This window comes from Panthera tigris, chromosome B2, assembly GCF_018350195.1.
Source record: "Panthera tigris isolate Pti1 chromosome B2, P.tigris_Pti1_mat1.1, whole genome shotgun sequence".
NCBI lineage: Eukaryota > Metazoa > Chordata > Mammalia > Carnivora > Felidae > Panthera > Panthera tigris.
The window spans coordinates 50,115,036-50,124,310 of NC_056664.1; positions in this window are offsets into that span (position 1 = coordinate 50,115,036).

The following is a 9,275-nucleotide window of genomic DNA, read 5'->3' on the forward strand; positions in this document are numbered from 1 at the left end:
ATTTAAAGGTGGCTTGAGGTACTTGGAAGGGGGTTCCTGGAAGCATCAGGGCCTGTGTGGAGGGGTGGGAGTAGCTTTAGGAGTAGAAAGAGTTCATGTCTACATGCTTTCAATGGGAACTGATATATTTTGGAGCATATCACCTGGCTCAATTTTAAAAACAACACTTCTTTGGGGCACCTGGGTGGCTGAGTCAGTTAAGCGTCCGACTTCAGCTCAGGTCATGATCTCACAGTTCATGGGTTTGAGCCCCACATCAGGCTCTGTGTTTTTACAGCTCAGAGCCTGGAGCCTGCTTTGGATCCTGTGTCTCTCTCCGTGTGTTCCTCTTCCACTCGTGCTGTCTCTCTCTCTAAATAAATAAACATTAAAAAGAAACAGCACTTTTACCCATTAAAAGTTCAGCAAAATGAATGAAGAAAAAATGATAGTTGAGGATATTATTTTGGAAACCATTTTGAAAATCATGTCTTTTCAGCTTTATGTGATGCCTACTAGAATCACCCTATTAGGGGCTTAAAACACACACAGGTGCACAAGTGGCATGCATGTTCTCTCTCTCTCTCTGCCTGGGTCCCACATTGATTTGGGAAAGGACCCTGCCATCTGTGTCTTTTAGAATCTTTCCAGGTGAGTCTAATGTGCACTCAGCATTAAGAACCACTGATCTGGACAATGGCTGCTAAAACTACTGATAGAGATCTCTAGCATGGAAAGGTTAGGCTGAGCACTCGAAACATCTATCATCACTAAAAGTAGGACAACCAGACGTGACAGGCCTCCTAATACGATACAGTAGAAAGTGTGCGGCACTGCCGGTGAAGAATTCTTGCCAAAACAACTGACCTGGAATTCAGTCAAGCCTCGAGATACCAATTTATGGGAAATACAGGAAACAGATGAGCACTTCAGGGATGCAATTAGCAAAATCAGCAAAATCTACAATATGGAACTCTACAGGCTTGCTATTCAGAGAGTGATCCCGAGGCTAGCAACATATGGAGCACCTGGGAAGCTGCTAGAAATGCAGGTAGCTTGGGCTCCAGCCTAGACCCTCTGGTAGCTACACTTCAAGATCTCAAGGGCTTTACATGCACATTCAAGTTTGAGAAGCACTGTTCTCCAGGTCAAGTGACTAATACATTCCCAAAGAACTCTCTAGTCTTATATTCCTGTGATAAAAAGTTTTTTGGTTTTTTTTTTTTAACGTTTATTTATTTTTGAGACAGAGAGAGACAGAGCATGAACAGGGGAGGGGCAGAGAGAGGGAGACACAGAATCCGAAGCAGGCTCCAGGCTCTGAGCCATCAGCACAGAGCCCGACGTGGGGCTCAAAGTCACGGGCCGTGAGATCATGACCTGAACCGAAGTCGGACACTTAACCGACCAAGACACCCAGGCGCCCCTAAAAGTTTTTAAAGTTGCATGAAAATCAGAGAGGCAGGAGGAAGCTATAGGTTCAACAGATTTAAGAGTTTCTTTAAACAAATGCAATATATAGAAACTTTTTGTGGTTTCTGATCTTGAGAGCAATTATTTTAAAAATATATGACACAATTGGAGGATTTGAACTGTGAACTTTTAAGATAAGGGAATTACTGTTAATTTTTTAGGTATTATAGTGATATTATGGAATGTTGTTCAGAAAGAATCCTTATCTTCAGAGACCCTGAGCAGAGGATCTAATTAACCCAAAGCTGGATTCCTGACCTATAGAAACAGAAACTATGAAATAATAAATGCATGTTATTCTAAGCCAAGAAAATCCATATCTTTCAGACACTCATATCAAAGTATTTATGGATGAAATAGTATGATATTGGCATTTGCTTCCAATTAACCCAGTTGTGAGGGGGAATGGGTGAGAGTGTAAGTATAACACAGGTGACCTTTTGTTGCTAATTACTGCACCTGGGCGGTGGGTATATGGGTTTCTTATACTTTTTGTCCATTTTCCTAAATGTATGAAATTTCCCATCATAAAAACATTTTTTAATTGCTCAGCAAAAGCTGATGTTATTCATAAAGGACTAAAGCTTTAAAGGCCCCAGGGTGACTTCTGAACCACAAGGAGATCTGGAACAGTATTCATTCCAGATTTAGGGATGAATGTGTGGGATGAATGCTCAGCCTAGATTTAGTTTGTGTCCTTGGTGGAATGGGGCTCAAAATAGAAATTAAACTCAGTTATAGAAATATTAAAAAAAAATGCACTCTTGAGTTTGTGAACTGATTCACCTGGATCTCCACCCTGTGGTATCCACTCTGAAAAGTTCTCTCCGAAAAGTCTGAGGCCCAGGGAGCTTGCAAGCTGACCTTCCTTCCCATCTGGCCATTTGGGTTAAAATGTTTTGATTCACTGTTACCTTCTCATTGAGTTACATCCCGCAAAGAGTAGTCTCAATTAAAGTTGTTAGTGAGCCCCATCCTTTTTACATCATTACGTTATAATTCTTTTTTTTTTTTTTTACAGGTTTTACAAATCCTCCCAAAGGACAATTAGTTTCTGATTCTCATGTCATCTTGAGGAGCTGGCTAAGAGAGGCTGAGTCCATGGAGCCTGGTGAGGCCCCTGTGAGGACCTGGGGCTGGATATTGTGGTCCCTGGTGTCTGGTTCCATCAGCTCTGGGCTGGTTCCCACAGACTGGAGGCCAGTGGGCAGCCTTGGGTCATGTGCTGGGGAGGCGCTGATAAGCACATGTAGGGGCCTGAGCTGGGGAGGACCCGAGCCACCCAGAACTTCACCTGCCATCCATAGGGCTTGTACCCTGACCTCCAGCAAGACTGCCAAGGGTGCCCTGTCCAGACCCTTCTCACCATAAGCACTCACTCTTGGGGGCAGTTCCCAGGAGACCCACCAGCCTGAGGCACAAGTGCTTGTCCCCTCTGCTCTCCCTTGGGTCGGCAAATCTTGGTTTTCCCCAAGTGGGGGCATCCCCAGCATTCTGGACCAGGGATTTCTTGGGTCACCCCCTTCTCCAGCAGGTGACTAGACCAGCACAGGGCTTCACTAGTATCCTGCCCCCTCACCTGCCCAACTTTTAGGGGATGTGAAAGGCCTCTGCCCCCAACTCATCTGCCCACTCACTCCCCAAATGGGGACTGTGACATTTATGAGTATTTGACCTAAGAGGCAGCTTATCTGAGTCTTACTAGAAAACTGTACCTTGGAGAAAAAAGAAACCAGAGAAGGGCCAGGGTGACAGGTGGGAGAGCCCCTGTATATGTAACATATAATGGTTAAGTCCCCAGTCCACTTGTTCCAAATTGTACATACTAATGTGAGGTGAGGGAGTAACAAGAGTATTTGGCAAATATAACTAAATCAATATGGTTAATAGATTTTAAACCATTCAAATTGTAACCTGGGCTTTCATTAAAGCTACATGTTATTGTCAATAAAAACATTAGATATATTATTAGTATCTCTGACTTACACATAAACACACTGTAGTATAATTACTGGATTTGAACAACTGAACTGTTTGCTTAAGGGAAAGTATTGAACTTCCTCCTACAAAGGACCCCAAACAGATCTCCCAGCGATAAGTATTAATAGAATACCATCTGCCACCAACTTTTTCCAGCTGTCGTTCCTTTTGTAACTGCTTCCAAATCTGTCCTTTATGGAGGTCAAGGGAAATCATAAGAAAGCTCAGTAGAGTCTAAGAGCACCGATCACAACGTCCCCCCACCTATTTTCAGAAAGGAAAGGGATTAGAAGCAATTATTGCTTTATTTCATTCTAGGTAGAAGAACTTGAGCAGGCAGGTAAACCTGCTAAGTAGATAATTTCATAGCTTTCAAGTGAGCATCTGAAATTAAAAAAAAAAAAAAAGGTAATAATCCATTGTTTAAAGGGTGTAAGAATAAAAGGAATTAAGTAGACTGGGAACTGCATGTCTTCTTCCTTTATTGTAAGCCTAGCCTTCTGGCATTTTATCTCTACTTATCTTGGCATCACGCCCCCATTTTGCTTTGTCTCCTGAAACTGGATTTTAGTAACATTGATTCCTGGGTAATCTATGAGAAAGAGCAATGATGTTCCCCTCTACAAGAGCTAATCTAGAAGCCTAGCACACAGTGGATTCTCATGTGTCCTTGGGTATAGAATGCATATTTTCTGGTTTTTGGCCTGCTGATGACATAAAGTGAAGTGAAGTTTGCTCCCATAAAGAGACTGTCCTGACACATATTTCTCTGATTTGGAAAATTCTGTACTTCAGTATCACTGCAGGAGGATTGCTTGGTTCTTGGAACTGAATTGTTACAATAGGTGGAAAATAATCAGACAATAGCTAGGTAAGCAAACAAGTCAACTTATTTACACTATATTGGGAAACATTTAAGCAAAATCAATTCTTTTCACAAATCCCAATGACCTATTATATATTAATCTAATGTTTTTAAACTGTCAAATAATCTTAAAATGTGGAACTTTGCACTTAGGTATAATTCAGCCCATCAGCATTTAGGATGTGTTTTCCTCATATATGTATATGTTCATGGAGTATATGTGTGACTGTGCAAATACAATCTTGTACTATAATCTTCATTTCAAGAAAGCTTAGCATTAAAATATTAATTTATAAAGTACAACATTAGAAGCAACTATTCCCACTATTCCAGAGCTCCTTTTGTTTTTGAAATGATTTGGTAAGTTTAAGTAGGAATAGATAGATAGGAATTGATAGATTTAAATGTTTCTGTTAAAATGTTTTCATTCACTGTTACCTTCTCAGTGAGTTACATCCAGCAAAGAGTAGTCTCAATTAAAATTGTTAGTGGGCTCCATCCTTTTTACATCATTATGTTATAATTCTTTTTTTTTTTTTTTACAAGTTTTACAAATCATACCAACATACTTATCCACTAAATTCCAGAAAGGCAATTTAATTTAGTTTGGCAAATCCACACACTACGACTGACTTTCAGTTTTCTTGTCATCCTTTTTTTTTTTTTTTTTTTTTGGGGGGTGCAAAAGCAGATGAGTTTTTCTTCTATAGTTCAAGGTATATTTTCAAATATCTATAATGTGAAATTATACCTCCCCAAATACTGTATCATCTGGGCAAAATCTTACAGAAGAAGCCACACATTGGATTCCCATTTCATCTAGAATAAAAGGACAGGACTGGTAGTAGTGTGTCATTTGGCATCTCCACCCCATCTCAGGCCACACTCCTATCCCCCACTCTCCAGCCCAGCCTCCTCTGGTTTGGGGTCCACAAAACACTGCGGGCTTTCCCACTCAAATCCTATGAGGATGCTGGTTCCTTGGTCTGGAGTCCTCTTGCCTGTCTCCCTGCCTGTCTGGTTTCTTTTCACTTCGTATGTCTCATCTTAAAGGTCATTTCCCCAGAGTGGCGTTCCCTCACCATCCATCTAAAGTAGAGCTCTTGCTGGTAAAAGAGTATAATCTTTCATCTATAAGATGAACAGTGTGAGGATCCAATGTTACAACATGGTGACTGTAGCTGATAACACTACTGCATGATTGAAACTTGCTAAAAAAGTAGAACTTACATGTTCTCACCAAAACAAAACAAAAGAAAACAAAAAATAAAACAAAGACAGGTAACTATGTGAGCTGATGGATGTGTTAATTAACTCAGTGGAGGAAATCCTCTCCCAATGTTTATGAATTTCAAACATCATGTTGTACGCTTTAAATATCTTATAATTTTATTTATCAATTATACCTCCATAATACTGGGAAAAAATAAAGTAGAGCTCTCCCCTCACCTGCCCCCCAACTACTCTCTGTTGTAGTCCTTGTGTAATTTTCTTCATATCTCTATCACAAGCTATGACTGCGGTATTTATTTGTTTGTTTGTGGTCTATCTCTTCTTACTAAAATGTAAATTCCTTGAGGTCAAAGGCCTTTGTCCATCTTGCTCAGCCCAGTATCTCTGCACCCTTGCAACATCTCAGGCTAGATTCAAAAGGTATTTCCTGAATCAATGAGTAACTGAGAGAGGCTTTGGCCTGAGTCAGGAGATCTGGCCTCTAGGCTGCTCCTACCGCTGACCAGCCCTCTGACCCTAGACAAACCCCAACCTCTCTGGACCCCTGCCATTATTCATCTAAACTAGGGAGATTAGATGTATTGAGGGTAAGACGGCTGCCAAGTTTTGATGCTTGAATCTTCCTTCCTCATTTTCTCACAATAACATGGGAAGAGCCAGTATTTAGGGCAACCTCAGAAAAAGAATGGGTAGGTTTTGAGGTAGAACAATAGGGTCAGGACGGTATAACAAGAGAATTTTATGGGAATGAAAGCTGGTGCAGCCACTCTGGAAAACAGTATGGAGGTTCCTCAAAAAACTAAAAATAGAACTACCCTACGACCCACCAATTGCACTACTAGGCATTTATACAAGGGATACAGATGTGCTGTTTCGAAGGGACACATGCACCCCCATGTTTATAGCAACACTATCGACAATAGCCAAAGTATGGAAAGAGCCCAAATGTCCATCGATGGATGAATGGATAAAGAAGATGTGGTATATATATACAATGGAGTATTACTCGGCAATCAAAAAGAATGAAATCTTGCCAACTGCAACTACGTGGATGGAACTGGAGGGTATTATGCTAACTGAAATTAGTCAGAGAAAGACAAAAATTGGATGAATTCACTCATATGAGGACTTTAAGAGACAAAACAGATGAACATAAGGGAAGGGAAACAAAAAAAATATAAAAACAGGGAGGGGGACAAAACAGAAGAGACTCATAAATAGGAGAACAAACTGAGGGTTGCTGGAGGGGTTGTGGGAGGGGGGATGGACTAAATGGGTAAGGGGCACTAAGGAATCTACTCCTGAAATCATTGTTGCACTATATGCTAACTAATTTGGATGTAAATTAAAAAAAATAAAAAACAAAACAAGTTAAAAAATAATAATAATTATAATTATAGCTAATAATATTGATGATTTACCAAGTACCAGGAACTTTTCTAAGTAGTTTATGTGTATTAACCCACTTAATCTTCATAACCCAATGTGGTAAATTCTGTTAATATTATCCCCATTTACTCGTGAGGAAACTGTGGTTAAAGAGTCAAGAAACTTGTTCAAGATCATACATTGTGTATGAAGCAAAACTGGAATTTGAAAGGCCAGAAATCCAAGCTCTTAATTACTATGCCAGTGTGCCCCTCAAGTAAATTGAAAATCATTGCTACAGTTCACCCCACTTCCCTCCTGTACTATTCTTGGTAGTGAGGCATGGAAATTCACCAGCAAATATGAAATCTTAAAATCTGAGCAGTTAATAGGCACAAAGGATAACATCATCCAGAGGTTCACATTGTGTCTGGAGCCCATATCATAGCTGATACCAGACAAAATTCAGGACTACTTTTGAATTTGGGTCACTTTTAGCCATTTTGGGGGACTTCTGTGGGATCTTATAAACACATATCCCCACAGTAGGGAGGTCATCCACCCCCACATCTGGTAGGTAGGTAGGTAGGTAGATGTGTAGGTGGGTGAGAACTATGTAGAGAAAACTTGGAGGTTAATATGCCAGTGAAACGTTTTATGGGCAATAGTACTGCAATTTTTGTTCTGCTGTAATGTACATAGAAGAAAGGAAAATAGGGGCGCCTGGGTGGCGCAGTCGGTTAAGCGTCCGACTTCAGCCAGGTCACGATCTCGCGGTCCGTGAGTTCGAGCCCCGCGTCAGGCTCTGGGCTGATGGCTCAGAGCTTGGAGCCTGTTTCCGATTCTGTGTCTCCCTCTCTCTCTGACCCTCCCCCGTTCATGCTCTGTCTCTCTCTGTCCCAAAAATAAAATAAAAAAATAAAAAAATAAAAAAATAAAAAAAAAAAAGAAGAAAGGAAAATAAATATTAAATGAAGGATATTTGATTCTGTTGATCAAAAAAAGAGAGAGAATTTTAATCAGCTTCCATGCATCCCCATCTCTGGTGCATGGGGCCCAGCTTTCACCTACAATGCCTAATAGCCACCTTCCTACTGAGTAGAAAATGTAGAAACACTACTGATTACTACCACTCCCTTGCATATCTTCCCCAGGGCTAGGCTGAGGATACTATAACCTAAGGACATGAAAACAGAATGGGAGGGGAGCCTGGGTGGCTCAGTCTGTTGTGCATCCCCCTCTTGATTTTGGCTCTGGTCATGACTCCAAGGTCGTGGGATCAAGCCCTGCATTGGGCTCTGCACTGAGCCTGCTTAGGATTCTCTCTCTCTCTCTCTCTCTCTCTCCCTTTGTCCCTCTCCCCTTCTCGTGCTCTCTCTCCGAAATAAATTTAAGGGACACACCTGGGTGGCTCAGATGGTTAAGTGCCCAACTTCAGCTCAGGTCATGATCTCGTGGTTGGAGAATTCGAGCCCCACATCAGGCTCTGCACACATGGCTAAAGCCTGCCTGGGATTCTCTCTCTCTCTCGTCTTTGCATTCTCTGTCTGTCTGTCCATCTCTCTCTCTCAAAAATAAATAAATAAACTTAAAATAAAATAAAATTAAATATAAAATTAAATTAAAAAATTTGAACACACATACACTCACATACAGAATGGAAAGAAACTTCATATCTAGGAGCGCTTGTGGGAATGCCCAGTATTATTGAGTCCATCAGTGAAGGTGTCTTGATGGAAAAGGCACTGGGAGAGTGGCAGACAGCAGTGGAGAGAACATTTCAAGATAAGAAGGAAAGGAGCTTAGGGAGTGTGGGATAGTGGTCATGTCATTCTTGAGACTCATCCAAGTTGCCCTCTCAAATGCTGCATTTGATGCCCAGTGTCAGACTCTGGAAGGTTTTTCTAACATTCTTCACAAGCCCAAGCTCTGGACAGGGGAGGGCTGTCACTGATAACTTATTATTCATTTTGTGAAAATTCTGTCCTTTTGAAAAGAAGCAGGATTGGGTGCAATGAGTGTGACAGCATGTCGGCAAGAAAGGCATATAAATCACTAAACTAAGAAAAGGGAGCTCCAGGATTACGGGAGCACTAGAGTTTGGTGGAAGGTGGGGGGCAGGGAGGCCCTGGCAGAAAGTTGCTGATGGAAAGGGAAGGTGGGCTTGGATTTGCAATAAAGGGGTCAAACAACATAGAACTGAGAAGACACCTTTGAACTGATAGGACTAAGATGGCGATTAGTTCATTGGTCATGAAACAAAAGTTCACGACTCTGGCCTTTGGCAAGAGGAAGTATAGCCAGAATGTAGACTCCTGGAGCCTTGGAAGTGAGAAGAAAGAGGGAAGGAAATAGCCAAAGAGGAGACCAGCCAGGG